This window comes from Mastigoproctus giganteus, chromosome 8, assembly GCF_048544385.1.
Source record: "Mastigoproctus giganteus isolate SK-2022 chromosome 8, ASM4854438v1, whole genome shotgun sequence".
Taxonomy (NCBI): Eukaryota; Metazoa; Arthropoda; class Arachnida; order Uropygi; family Thelyphonidae; genus Mastigoproctus; species Mastigoproctus giganteus.
In genome coordinates this window covers 188,441,982-188,456,466 of record NC_143582.1, presented here as the reverse complement: position 1 = coordinate 188,456,466, position 14,485 = coordinate 188,441,982, and the positions used below count along the sequence as shown (strand labels likewise).

Below are 14,485 nucleotides of genomic sequence, written 5' to 3'. Positions count from 1 at the left end.
ATTTCGTAAAATTCTTGGTTTAATACCAAAAATACTTTTTTCCACTACGACATCAGAGAGAGAGAGAGAGAGAATATATTTTATCGCAGCAGTACCTTTACAACTTTTCTTGAAGCTGAAAGAAGTATCGATTATTAATGGAGTCAGTGGCTTCTGCCTCTTGGATAACAGCAGTGCCCAAGGTCACAAAAATATTTTCTAAAGGAGTAGGGTGGATAAACTATAATGCATCTCATTGGGCATCACACGTGCTCTTTGGGATTAAAATCTGATGGCCATACCCTCACTTTCTATATACAAATGGCAAACGCCAAGTACTTCATATGGGTACCAGTAACCCCAGAGTAACGTACCAACTGTGTGGTACTACACTCAGGGAGATGGAGGGTGAAAAATACCTGGGGTAATTGTGCAGTCGGATATGAAGATCTCTGAGCAGTGCAGACGGGCGGCCAGGACAACTCATGGGGTTTTGTCAATGATATACAGGAATTTTGCTAGCAGGGATGAGGAGGTGATTATCCCATTGTATAAGGTAATGATTAGACCACACTTGAGTATTATATACAGGTCTGGAGGCGTCATTTTAGGGAGGATGTAGAGTTGCTAGAACGGGTACAGAGAAAGGCAACGAAATTGGTGAGCGGAACAAAGGGATACTCTTACAAGAAGGGTTCAGTTCTGCAAATTGCAGTGGCTGGAGACTATACTCCTGCGAGGTGATCCGATTGAGCTGCTTAAGGATTTGAATGGGTTGAGCAAGTTCAATGCTCATTGGAGTCTTCCTCTTGCTAAGACTACACAATTAGGGAGCACAAATTCAAATTGAGGAAGGACGTTTGCAGAATAGATGCGCTGAAGTTTGTCTTTAGCCAATGGGTGGTTGATTGCTGGGACAAGCTTCCGTCTGTTGTAAACACGTAGTGCTGTCCGTCTAAACGAAAATAAAATTAGTTTTAAACTCATTCCATTGCACAAATTCATCTACCTCGAAGATTTTCACCGAAATATCAGCGTCTTGCAGTTATTGTAACCTATCGGCCAACCAGTGAGGAAGTGACCTCAGAATGGCCTTGCACAAATCCCCCTATCGCATTTCGTATCTTTGGAATATTTTCTTAATCTTCACACCACACCGCAATCAGAGCCACTTAATGAAGCATTTTCCTGGGGAAATTAACTACCCTATCTGGAGGGGATAACAGACCAACCAGCCGAAGTAATATGCACTTTACACAGACAACATACTGATGTACTATGGGCTTCCATCTAAGAGAATCGTCTGAATCAGTCTTGACAATTTAAAACGAAGTTAACAGCACACAATCCAAACATGAAAGAGATGTTCGATCTCAAAGCGAAAGATGGATTCCTTTTTATTTAAATGAAGAGACACCTCGCTCAACTGATGGTAACAAAATTTCAACTTTATTGAAACGTACCTGATCGAGGAAATCCCTTGACCCACTGCTTTCAATTAACTAAAAATCTATAGGCTACCTGCTGCTATTGGCCCTTACTTCTACGCTGCTTAATAAAACAGCCTAGACCTAAGAGCCACAAGCTTCATAATCTCTTTAAACGAGAACCATCGGGTTATTTGAACAATCAGTCCATTGTCCAATTCGTTTACTTCGCGAGTCTAAGAAGACAGAGAGAGCGAGAGAGAAGAAATAAAAACAGCTTTTCATTTCACAACAGAAGAGAAACAACCGCGCATCCTTCAACCACCCCTCACACAGAGGGCGTTGTAATCACAGATCATTCCCGGCCAAGAGAAATCGGCTCGCAGCATCTGAAGAAAGAAAGCACATCTCACAAAAATACCCAGACACACTTGCGATATGCCGCTACATTAACCAGCCCCATTCCCCTTACGAAGACGGAAACCCTTGATAGTTTCTTCGCAGGAAACTCGCGGATGTGCTTAGCCTTGACTGTAGCGAAACACCGCGAATCCTACGGCAGCCCGTTTCCGTGGTAACCTCCCTTCACCCCCACAGCGATAAGGCCGCGTATTGATCTTTCTCTCTCTCTCTCTATTCTTCGCTATCGTGGCATTCTGCGCGCGAGCTACAGCATCACCCAGTCGCGTACTGTTTCGGTCAACAGAGGGACTCATCGTAATAGCTCTCTCTCTCTCTCTCTGTCTCTCTCCTCCACTCTGTCTTTCTGTGTCTCTCGCTAGCGTAGATTACATGACGACATCCCGACAGTCGTTTCGGGGGAAGCTGACAGGAACGTGCAGTTATTTGCGTCCGTGGAGAGTGCTGGAACTGCGCCCGACACTGTGTGAATTGTCGACACCCAGAAACGTTGTCCCCGACAGATCTCCATGTTGATGGTGAGTTTTGTGTTCTTTCTATTTAAATACGTCTTAAGAAAGGGTGAGGCAGCCTCGCGTTGTCCTCCACGCTAATGGCATCCTCTGTAGCCAACTAACAGTTGATGATGATGATGATGGAATCTGAATGATCCGTTACTGTCCTTCGTTTAGATCAGAACATGGTAAACGTCGGTGCATGGAGGTTGCCACATAGCGCAGAATGCACGCAGCTCTCTGGTGCATTTAGGGTTAAATACGTACACAAAGCTAATAATATCTCGTTGATCAATAGACAAACTTTTTCCAGGGAATATTCTTCGTCTCCTTGCTTAGGACGTCTTTATGAGTCACCACTTGCGAAGTTAATGAGGAGATAACCTTGGCGTGTTATGCTATCAATTGGGTTATGACCCCAGGACTCGTTTGGGCTAGACGTAGTGTGAGAGGTTAAATAATTACTTTTATCTGGATGTATGCCACGTGTTTTTGATTCTGTGCACTTCTACAATGTCCACTTTGGAACATTCGTATAAAATAACATTAAAAATGAAATACCAAACACTGGACTGAAGTAGTTCAAATTGAAGATTTTATAACGTATCATAATAACAAGTAATATAGACTTTTCTATCTACACTACCCTCCAACGTGTATTGGGTAGCGTAGACAGGAAAGGGATTGAAAGGAATGCACCATCAATGAAAGGTAGGTGGAAGAGGGACTGGGAAAGGACTCGTATCTCTCTACAAGGAAGGGCATACCGGCTGGAAAAATCCATGTGGCATGTATCAGAAAGAATGGAACACCTAAACTCAACTGAAAACATCGTACTCCAATGGAAGACAGAGCGGCCATTGCACCTCGTGCCAGATTTACGTGGTCTCAACTTGATCCACTGTAGATGAAGCCATGAATGCAGCTGTTGGTTGTGACATTCTGAACAATTCTTCCTTACGTCCATTGTTGTAGATCTTTGGTAAGGGAGATAGATGTATTTATGTCAGCCTGAAAACGCTCTATATCACATATTTCTTGAGAAAAATAATGTTGAACTGTCATTTCCAGCCCAGAGCCCAGATATGAATCCAACTGAACACTTTTCAGATGGAACAAGACATCCTCTTTCAAGAAGAAATTTCCACATATCAAAAATGTGTAGCAAATATCCTCGAGATGTTTACTAAGACAATAATTGCATACACGATATTAGCAATTTATTTATTTTTTTTTCTAATCAGATGTTTCTTATTTAACGTTCTGATGGATGTCTTGAGGACAGAATGTTACGTGTTTTTGATGGAATAAACGAACTAGAATAATCTATTTCAATTTAAAAAACACAACTTATTCTAACACCTCCTAACAGGCCCTTAATCGATCCTGAAAAAGGCCCACATGTTTTGAAACACCCTGTATAATAAATTTATCACTAGATGACACTTTATCTGGATGTATGCTTTCTGGTAATCAACAGTCCAATAATTTTATACGGTATTGTGATGGATAGATTAAAACCAGTTAGTCATTTGTACGTCATTTCAAGCGTATTCTATTTTTTTTTCTTAAAATTAATCCAATTGAGTGAAAAGTAAATATAGTAATCTCCTTATCAATTAATTACTAATATTATAACTAATAAAACTCTTAATAATTTTGCGTTCTAAACTTAGCCGTTCAATTTCATTACAACTATATAATATTTATTACTCTTCTCCCATACACTTTTAAGTCTCTTTTCTCTCTCTCTCTCTCGCTATATATATATATATATGACTGGTTGTTGCATGTTTTCTAGTTGGTTTAGAAGTAGTAAAATTATAGATGCGGATGACAATGTCCATGGTACAATCTTCTACTGAGAAGACGTGAAGAAAATACCAGAGAGAGAGATTTACTTGATTATTGTGTTTTGAATATCACGCAACATATAGAAACAGTATTCTTTTGTAGAATGGATTTATCGACTTTAAATGAATGCCACCTCTGAGTGGGACAACCGGTTGCAGAGTAAAGCAATCAAAAAACAGTCAGCTTGGTGCTTGAGATTCAACTGCTTGACACCATGTTTTTCAAACACCACTGTATTGGTCTGTGATTTCCTTCGTTGATTGCACGTTCCAAAAAAAAAAGGTTTGAGGTCTTGTTCGAAGCCAGACCACGATTTAAAAGTCATGTGTTGATGGAACAAGCTGCAATCGAGAAAGCAGTTTGCCCACAGAGCCGTGGAAGAAATAAACAAATTTTAAATAGAACGACAGTTATTAAAAGTTTAAATAAGATAACTGAGAGTAACAGCGAATAGATGGAAGCTTATAGGTACAAAACATTCTTTAGAACCACCTATAGATACATTGCACGAGATTTATCTTAATAGGACTTGATTTCACGTATAGCTGGTGCCACAGGAAGCACCATTGTGACGCATGCTTTGTGTCCTGAACGTCTATCTATGAAAACCAACCGAGTGAAACTCCCTGCGGACAGAGCGCGCACTCCTGAACAGTCGTGTTATCATTCGGAGCCCAGATATCAGGCTTTACAGAGAATCCTCGTAAGGAGTGATGTAACCGCTGTCTTCATTTTGCAGGTCATTAAAGGTAAACTTTCTTAGCCTGCCAAATCGTGCTCTTACTATCGTATCATCCCTCTTTTCGCACTATTGACCTCTTAAGGTCCAGACGGTCTTCTGTAGCACGCACCCACTTATTCCTGGCATGCCAACCGACAATCATACTCCTATTAGAAGCTCATCATTATATGGGGTGTCCGAATACTTTTGACAAGGTAGTATAATTCAGTATCATGGCAGTTGATTAGAATTGTGGATAAAATAGGAAAGTACTTGTGGAGCCACATCCTGATCCTTAATACGCATGTGTAATCATTATAGGCTCGTATGCCTTTTCATATAACGGTAATTAGTGAAAAGCATGTTCTCCTTGACAATTTATTATAGAAAATTTTGATAATAAAGAAATAAGTGTACTTTGAACTTTCTCATAATTTGGCTAGACTTAGACTTCTAGAAATATGTATTATTTATTTAATAAAAATATTAAAGTTACAATTAATATTTAGGAAATTTAAAATAAAATAAAAAATTTTAATTAAGTTATATTAAAATAATACTACGTAGTTGCCCTTAGATATGCATACTTGTTTATTATCGATACCACATTACGCTAATGTACCACAATCTACAATTTAATATCGGGTAACATTAATGTTTTGCACGTTTACAACCCATAAATAGTGTTTAGTGTTGTCATAAACACACTAAGTATGTAATACTTAGTATATTTACGATTCATGATTACAAATAAAACAATTGATGTACTGTGAGCTAATGTTTATTCATCGGTTGGATATAGCCGTCAGATATACACTCATGAGCCAAAACATTATGGCCACACTGTCTCCACGGGTGACGCATCCCACAGCACCTAGGAGTGACGTAAACGACCGGCATAGCATATATAGTGACTGGCCGGGTAGTGCCTGTAATTTTGTCAGTACGAAGTCCATGCAATGAGGAACAGAAAGAACCTCCCCTAGTTTGAACGGAGAATGATTTGCTAGGAAGGCGGGAGCCAAGGTTCCACCTCCATCATGCCGATGGACGGTGCGTATTCGAAGTAAAGCAGATGAACAGCTATAACCAGACTGCAAAGTTCAGCGGCGATGGTATCATGATTTGGGGATGTTTTCATGGGCCTCATTGGGTTCCCTCATCCCCAGTGAACACACCCTTACTGATAGATCCTACTGTTGACATCGTTTCGGACAAAGTTTTGTCCAAAATAGTGACCATGTATCCAGATGATACTGAACCCTTTCAACAAGACAACGCCTCGTGTCACATTGCCCGCATTGCGTAGGAGTCGTTCGAGGATAATGTCGAAGCATTTCGTGTGCTCCAATGGCAGCCAAATTCCCCCGACATCAACCCCATCGAACATTTGCAGGATGCAGTGGAACGCAGTATTCGCCATTGTCGAACTCCGGGACGTCCTTCTGTCCATCTGTTCCAGGATACTGAGGATACCTTCCGCGGTCTCGTGGAGTCGATACCACTCTGGGTGGGAGCGGTAATCACGGAGAAAGGCAGCCCAACATACTCTTAGGTAGGTGGTCATAATGTTTTGGGTTACGAGTGCAGATACGCAGTGAAATATGGTAAACTTGTCACAGAAGTGAAAATAGTCTATGTTTCGAATACTATTCAAAGCCACAAAAGAATTAAATGTCCTTCTAAAACGACTCAAAAATAGATATTAAAAGATTCATTTATTGAAATACATCGTTGATGAAAGAACCACAGTAAATACCTTCCCTGAAGACAGTGAATGCCTGTTCAGCACTGCATGGATTTGGAAATAGAACTTAATTTGTAATTAAACTGTATTACAACAACAGTATTATAACAATTAATCTTCTTAGTGTTCTTCAATATAAGAGGCTTAAGATGTTATATGATATTTCTCTATAAATGGATACTTATTAGAAATTTTTTGCTAATATTTGTAACTTGTAACGATAACTTGTAAATAGTATACCATCATCCACCCTCCTAGCCATCGTGGTCATATAGGGGTGTTATGTGGCTACACTGAGTTAAATAAAAAATAAATAAATAAATAGAATGACTAAATACGAATACATTTGTGTGTAACGCAGGTATTAAGTCATAAATGCGCATCGTTTTTGAAGTACTGATGCATCTGTAAGAAAGGTCTATTAAGTACGTTCCTTTGTGAATATGATTTCGGAGATTAAATCTCAACATAAAATTTCCAGCATAAAAGGCAAGTAAGGTTCCTGGAGTTGATGATATACACCCAGTAATTTCGAGGGAGGCCGCCAGGGAGTGTATTGAACCGTTGAAGTTAATTATGAGGGCATCTTTGAACTCGGGAGGTATTTCTCTGGATTGGAGAAGTTCCAACATAACACCAATACATAAAGGCGGTTCTAAGAGCGAAGTTGGTAACTATAGACCAGTTAATCTGACTTCAGCGGTAGGGAAAATCTTAGAGGCAATGATTAAGAGTGTAATCTAGGTACATTTAGATAGATATGACATTCTGAATAGCAAATAACCTTGATTTTGAAGGAAAAAATCATGTTTAACTAACTTAGTAAGCTGTTATGACACTGTTACTCATGAGCTGGATGTAGGGAACAATTTCGACACAGTTTATTTGGATTTAACAAGACATTTGACTCAGTCCATCAGAGGTTATTGTATAAGCTGGAACATGTTATGATTACTGGTAACATTCTAAGAAGAATTGCTGGGTGGCTGCAGGGCAGAAGACAGAGGGTCGTGATTGATGGATATTCTTCAGAAGTCAGAAGTTGAGTACCGAAAGGATCAGTTCAAGGACCACTGTTGTTTCTGATTTTCATAAATGACATCGACGATGGGATAAAGGGTTGATGCAAAAATTGGTAGAGTAGGAATAGTTAATGATCAGTACCAAGCAGCGCTCCTTCGGGCTGGAAGGATGGTCAGAAAAGTGGAAGCTATGTTTTAATGCAGCAAAATGCAGTCGTGCACTTAGGGAATAGCAACACCCAAATAAATGATACACTTAGTGGGTTTGAATTAAAAGTAGTGGAGGAGGAAAGGGGATCTGGGAGTTAGAATACGGGCAGATATGAGCAGTGTAAACAGGCAACCAGGAAAGTTCATGGTGTCCTATTTTCGAATGCTGTTCTGTAGAGATAAGGAGATCATAATCCCACGGCAATTGTAAGACCACATTTGGAACACTGTGTTCAAGTATGGAGACCTCATCGGAAAAAAGACATTGAGCTTCTTGAAAGGGTCCAAAGACCGGTAACTCAATGGTGAGACTGACAACAGGACGACCGTAAGAGGAAAGACTTCGATTATGTTGGCAACCGCGCACTCAGAGGTGACCTGATTGAGGTTATTTTACAGCTCTGAGAGGAGTTAGTAAAATGAGCGAAGGTGGAATTTTCACCGTTATAGAGAAATCCAGTACTAGGAACCATAAATTCAAATTATAGGGGAAGAGCTTTAGTTTAGATTGTAGGAAGTTTTCTTTTAGCCAGCGGGTCGTTGATTGCTGGAGGTCAACTGGATAGTGCATATGTGAGGAGGGAAGCACATAATTTTCTTATTTACTCGTTTTGTTTTGTTTTGTTTTCCGGCAACTGTAGTAAGAGCCTGTGGCTTCCTTGCAATATATAGCTTTACTATTAGTACTACTATTACATGTCCAGCCAAAATGGGTCCATCAGAACCATTTTGTCTGGACTCTGAATAAATGTATATTCTCTGATCCATTTTTATATTCTAGTGACAAATGCAAAGAACTTGGATTTTTAATATTAAAAAGCGAAACTAATAAAACAGTACCAAGTTTTGGGATGGGTGATCTCATTTCATTCATGAATGAGAAATAGAGCAAATTCAAAGTCTTGTTTTTTTTAAATTTCTTGTTTTTTAAATTGATATTTATGAATCCCCGAACTTAATGATCTGTAAAAGCAGCAAAACTTCGTGCATTATACAAAAATGTTTTTCACTCTCGAAATATCACTTCTGAGGAGTAGAATCCAAGTCTGAAGTCAGATAATTCATTAACCAGAAATATTATTGAGATGAAAAAGCAGAGCATTCCATTAAATTTTTAATAAAATTTATAAAACTTTTAACAAGTATTATAATAAATGGTGTATAAATATAATCAATTACTTGTAATTAATGAACTACATTCATAATAAAGTCAATTAAATTTTTATTTTTATTTTGTATTTGCTTTTTTCTTTTGTGATGAACATGGTGAATGTTTCACCATATGAAATGTTCACCACCGTCATCACTAACATGTGAAGGTATAGGAAAAAGTGTAGAAGGGAATGGAGGAAGTGTATTTTTAGAGACGTATTACAAGATTTTCTAATTCCTCACATGCTTTCGTTAATAGGGGAGTTATACACTGTAGATTTAATTTTGTAATCATGATGCATTGTGAATAACCCACAGGCGAGTCATTTTAAAATCACGTTCAAGTGAAATCGAAAAGTATAAAAGAACAAAAGTTTATTAATGTGTAAGAAAACATGAACTCACACTTTTTTGCTTCATGCTGTGTATGGATTAAGATTAGTGCTTGATTATAAACTGATCCTCCTCAAACAGTTGAGAAAACAAACAAACAAACAAACTAAGTAGGTAAACTCTCCTTTGGAGAAGTCTAGGTTCGAATCGCCTCATATACTAGAGGACTTTCTAAAGGCCTCTTCACTCGGGACTATATGGTTTCTTGTCCTTGGGTTGTCCAGATCGATGATCTGATTTTTCGGCCTGAACAACATGCAGCTCGCTCATTCAGTAAACACACACATGTGCAGATATAGTACTCAATGGAGTCAAATGATCTAAGTTGCTGATGGCCGAAAAACAAAAACCACAACAACTTTGCAACGAGTTGCCCTAATACTGCACTATTTTCAAACGAATCGCTAATGTGCAATTTATTTAGAAGGGGCACATACTGCTATGATAGTCTCTTTCAGAACTTGCTGATCCCTTGTCAGACAGCGGGTGGTCTCTTTTAAATAAATTACAGGAAAAAAAAAAAAAGGACAAAAATCAATTGGCGATGGCATTTGTTTAAAGTAGTGCAATAACAAGGCAACTTGTTGTGAAGGCAAAGTTTCTTCTGATGTGAACATTGTATTAAATAGGCAATTTAAATTCTACCAGCCTAGCGAAATGAATATTTAATGACAAATCCAGTTATGAATTTCGAAATCATATTTGTCGTATGGAACAATTCCGCAGATAAGAATGTAAAGCCAACCACCTGCCTCCTAAGTTAGCTGCAAATATCCTTCGTTATACTGAAATGAGTATAGTAGGATACGACCTATCCAAAATAAAATTACAAACCTCTTAAAATTCGCTAACGAAAGCCATGCGTTACCATTTGTATACGAGGCAATGAGTGAAACTAATCGAAACTTTCTTCAGGAGTGGCATAAATGGAAGTGTTGTCATTAGAAAGAGATCTCCATGAGAGAAGAAACGCTACACCATGGGATGGACGTATTGATCAGGACAGTGCCGTAATCATTTGACGTTTTCCTGCCCTCAAGAGACACACGATTACCTGGTAAATGCTCGAGAAAACCTCGCTACACAGTTACAAACTACTTTTTTTTTTTTTAACCGCCGCAATCTGGCACTTTCTGTAACCAGCTGCTTTGGACTTTCGCCATGCGTGAACTGAATGGAAATGAGCGAACATCGAGTTATTTACTGCTTTGCATTCAGTTATTCGGGTTTCGAACACCGCTCCAAAACTCATTGGAGGCTTTTAAGGGCTGTATAAATGGTCTGCTCCACTTTATACTCCGTGTCGTTGAATTCCTTTGTGGACAGTTCTTATGTATACAGATTGCTGCTGCTGCCTGACTGATGTTGACAGCCGCATCATCAGCCCCTGCACGGGCAGCTTTTAACATTTTGCGTCCTTCAAATAATTTCCCTCGTCATCTCTTTCACTCTCCCTGAAAGCTTGAGAAGTCCTTTTAGACTTGACAAGCAGCCAGTTAGAATGACAATTTATTTTCTCCAAGCTGTTAACAATGTCATATCATAATTACAAACTTCATTTTTCCCTAGAACACCTTCATTAAAATTGTATTGCTCTGACGTCACAGATATAGCACGTTCTTTACATTTAGGAAATAAAGAAATGGTGTCTTAATAAATTTATATTTATAAATTAATAAATTGAATTACGATCGACTATTTAAAAAAAAGCATTACTTTTTTTATTAAACTTTATTTTATTAAAAATTATTTAAAAATTAATGTAAGATTAATGTTTCTTATTTTGATTTTCATGAATATGGAGCAATGAATCAAGCACACAATAGAGCAAATCAGGAGGTGACGTCATGAGCAGATGACTATGTTTCAAATCCCTGCTCTACTTATAGATATAAATATTTAATAACACATTTAATATTATACTAAATTAATAGTTAATTTTATAAATTAATTTGCGGGAATTTCTTATATTTAATAAGAAATTCCCGTATAAGAAATTTTACACTATACTAGGTTTGGTTTCTTAAGTTCCAATTTCAACTCTATGTATTGTAATGTATTATTTTCCCGCGTAAGAAGTTTCCCGAGTGAAAAGTTTTCCCACTTAATACGTTTTTTAAATATACAAATTATTTATTTTTAATATTAAGAACCATTAAACAATATAAACATTTGGTAATCGAACAAGTTAGTGCCAAGCATAATTTTAGTTCATAGTAAACCACTGAAGTAGGTGAATTGTTTTGTTATATCTCATATTGCGAATGCCTTCACAACGAGTTGCCCTAATATTGCACTACCTCCAACAACGCTTCTCCAATGGAGAAGACTAATTTACTTATTCTCGGCGGATACCACACCCAGGGGTGGTGGGGTGGTAGTATCTGCCGAGAAACCATTAGCGAAGTTTGCCTATTTGAGAATCCATTGTCGAAGCGTTGCTAATTCGAGGTAGTTCAATATTTAGGCTTTCAGCCCTAAAAGCTTTTTAGTATAAACATTTTGATATAATGGAAGTGACATATTGCAATTTTTTCATCGATATCCATAATTGGATGTGTCGACCTCGTTAAGCATTAGGTTCTGATGGTTGTGAACAGTTCTAAAGTACTGAGTGGACGGTTCAAGTGTCTTATTGTATTTGTGACATTTTAAGGTAAACTCCAAAGGAGCTCATTCTTCCAACTTGGTAATGAGTTTAATGAACAGAATGCTAAGCAATTAGAAATCTTCAGTTTAAAAATGTTTCCCATAGGCAGAGTAAAATATTTATAAATTCTAAAATAGTACTTAAAAATCATCTTCAACTTATGTATGTGTATCTTTTCATTTTTATTTGTGTAGTTAATATTTCATACCCTTAGACCAATTTCCTTTCTAAGAAGTGTTCCCGTGTAAGAAGTTCTAAACCTCCAGTCGCTTGGAAAACTTATCCGGGTTCTACTGTATTAATACAATATAACCCGAATAAGTTTGACCCGGATAAAACCTGACCAGTTTTAAAGGGACCGAAGGTTTAGAACTTCTTACACGGGAAAACTTCTTAGAAGGGAAAATGACCTAAGGGTATGAAATATTAACTACACAAAAAAAGATACAAGTAAATAAGTTAAAGATCATTTTTAAGTACTCGAAATTGCAGTGAATTTGTCTACTAGTTGGCTTAAGACTATTGCGACCTTTACAGCATCAAAGAGAATTTCCATCATGCCTTGGTCCAGAGCATGGTGGACTCCCCATCTTAATGGGGAGAAATTCGCAAGATTATTTAATGAAAAAACTTTCGAGCCTACAGACTAGTAAGGCTCCTGGAGTTGATGGAATATACCCTATAATCTTAAGAGAGGCGGCAAGCGAGTGCATTGAACCATTGAGGCTAATTATGCGAGCATCACTAGACTCTGGGGAGATTCCATTGGATTGGAAAAGTGCAAATGTATCTCCCATACGTAAGGGTGGTTCTATGAGTGAAGTGGGAAATTATCGACCTGTCAGTCTGACTTCAGTAGTAGGAAAAATCATGGAGGCAATGATCAAGGGTGGAATTCAGGATCATTTGGATAGAATTGAAATTGTCAAAGATACTCAGCATGGTTTTGTAAAGGGAAAATCTTGTTTAACAAATCTGGTTCGCTATTTTGAAAGGGTCACTCACGAGCTGGATTTAGGGAATAATTTCGACATTGTTTATTTAGATTTCAGCAAAGCTTTTGACTCAGTCCCACATGAGCGGTTGCTTTATAATCTGGAACAGGTTGGAATCACTGGGAAAATCCTTAGATGGATAGAAGGATGGCTTCAGGGCAGGAGGCAGAGGGTTGTGATAAATGGCTATTCCTCAGATTGGGTTGATGTAAGAAGTGGGGTTCCCCAAGGATCAGTATTAGGACCACTGTTGTTTTTAATTTTCATAAACGACATTGATGAAGGGATAGAGGGCGTGATGTCTAAATTTGCAGATGATGTTAAAATTGGTAGAGTAGTTAATGATCACTGTCAAGCTGAGCTTCTTCAGAGAGATGCAATGCTGAAGCTACTTTCAGACCACTATGAGATCAAGGGAGACACTCTACAGTTCCTCACGTCACTCGTTCAAAACAGAATAATCCAGCTTACTGTCCATGGGCACATATACAAGCGAAGTATCTCTTCAGGCGTGCCACAGGGTGATGACGTCTTATCTGGGCTCTTGTTTACAGCACTTATCTCTCCACGTGTTGAGTCCAGGTATGATACTTTATGTTATGCAGATGATATAAAGCTCCTCACACCGATTTCTCCATATGATGATCTTCTCGTGATAACAGGATCAATTAATAATACACTCACGGAAATTAAAAACTACCTCAACCAGTTCGGATTAAAAATAAACCAAAAAAAATCTGAATTTATGATATTCTCTTTAAAGAAAACGCCTTCTTATATTCAACCAATTCTGTGTAATTCTCCTATTCCCATCATCAATAAGCATACTGATCTCGGGGTTGTGTTTGATCCTAAGCTCTGCTTCAGTTATCACATAGACAAGCTCCTCACCTGGCAGCTCGACTCCGATGGATTGTCAAACAGCATTTACGTTATATTAATGAAGTCACAACTAATAGAAAATATATAAAAACCACAGTATACTCTCTGCTTTTATATGCTACAGAGGTATGGGCATCAGCTGCCACTAGCACAATTAGGCCACTTTTTTCTGCTGAGTTTTGGCTCTTAAAATGGGCCATAAACAAACATAAGCTTCCTCCACAGCTAAGGACAACTGAAATGGCCAGTTTGATTCAAATTCACAGGCCCCCACGCTGATTAAGGTGAAACGTCTTACGACGACTATCAAAATGATGGTTGGCGACATTTCGGCACCATCATTCTGGGACCTGTGCTCATGGAGAGTCCCTCATCCTTCCCTCAGAACGACTCCAACTCTATGCCCACATCTCAGATGCCTCCACATATCCGATAGGTTCCTGCCTTTTCAGCTACTTTCATGTGCCCAGACCTTCGATGCTGACCTTAATAATTTCGCTTCTGACAGGGAATACAGACGTCGCATCCTTAAATTGTAC

General features: G+C 38.4%; 1 protein-coding gene across 1 annotated transcript in view; it reads left to right on the top strand.

Moving 5' to 3' along the window:
• The first annotated feature begins 1,867 nt into the window (after nt 1-1,867).
• LOC150082086 (uncharacterized) overlaps nt 1,868-14,485 on the top strand; it is a 93,913-nt gene continuing 81,295 nt past the window's right edge. The window contains exon 1 of the mRNA XM_090379097.1: nt 1,868-2,344. The gene's annotated coding sequence lies outside the window, so the exon portion shown is untranslated. The remainder of the gene's footprint in view (nt 2,345-14,485) is intronic.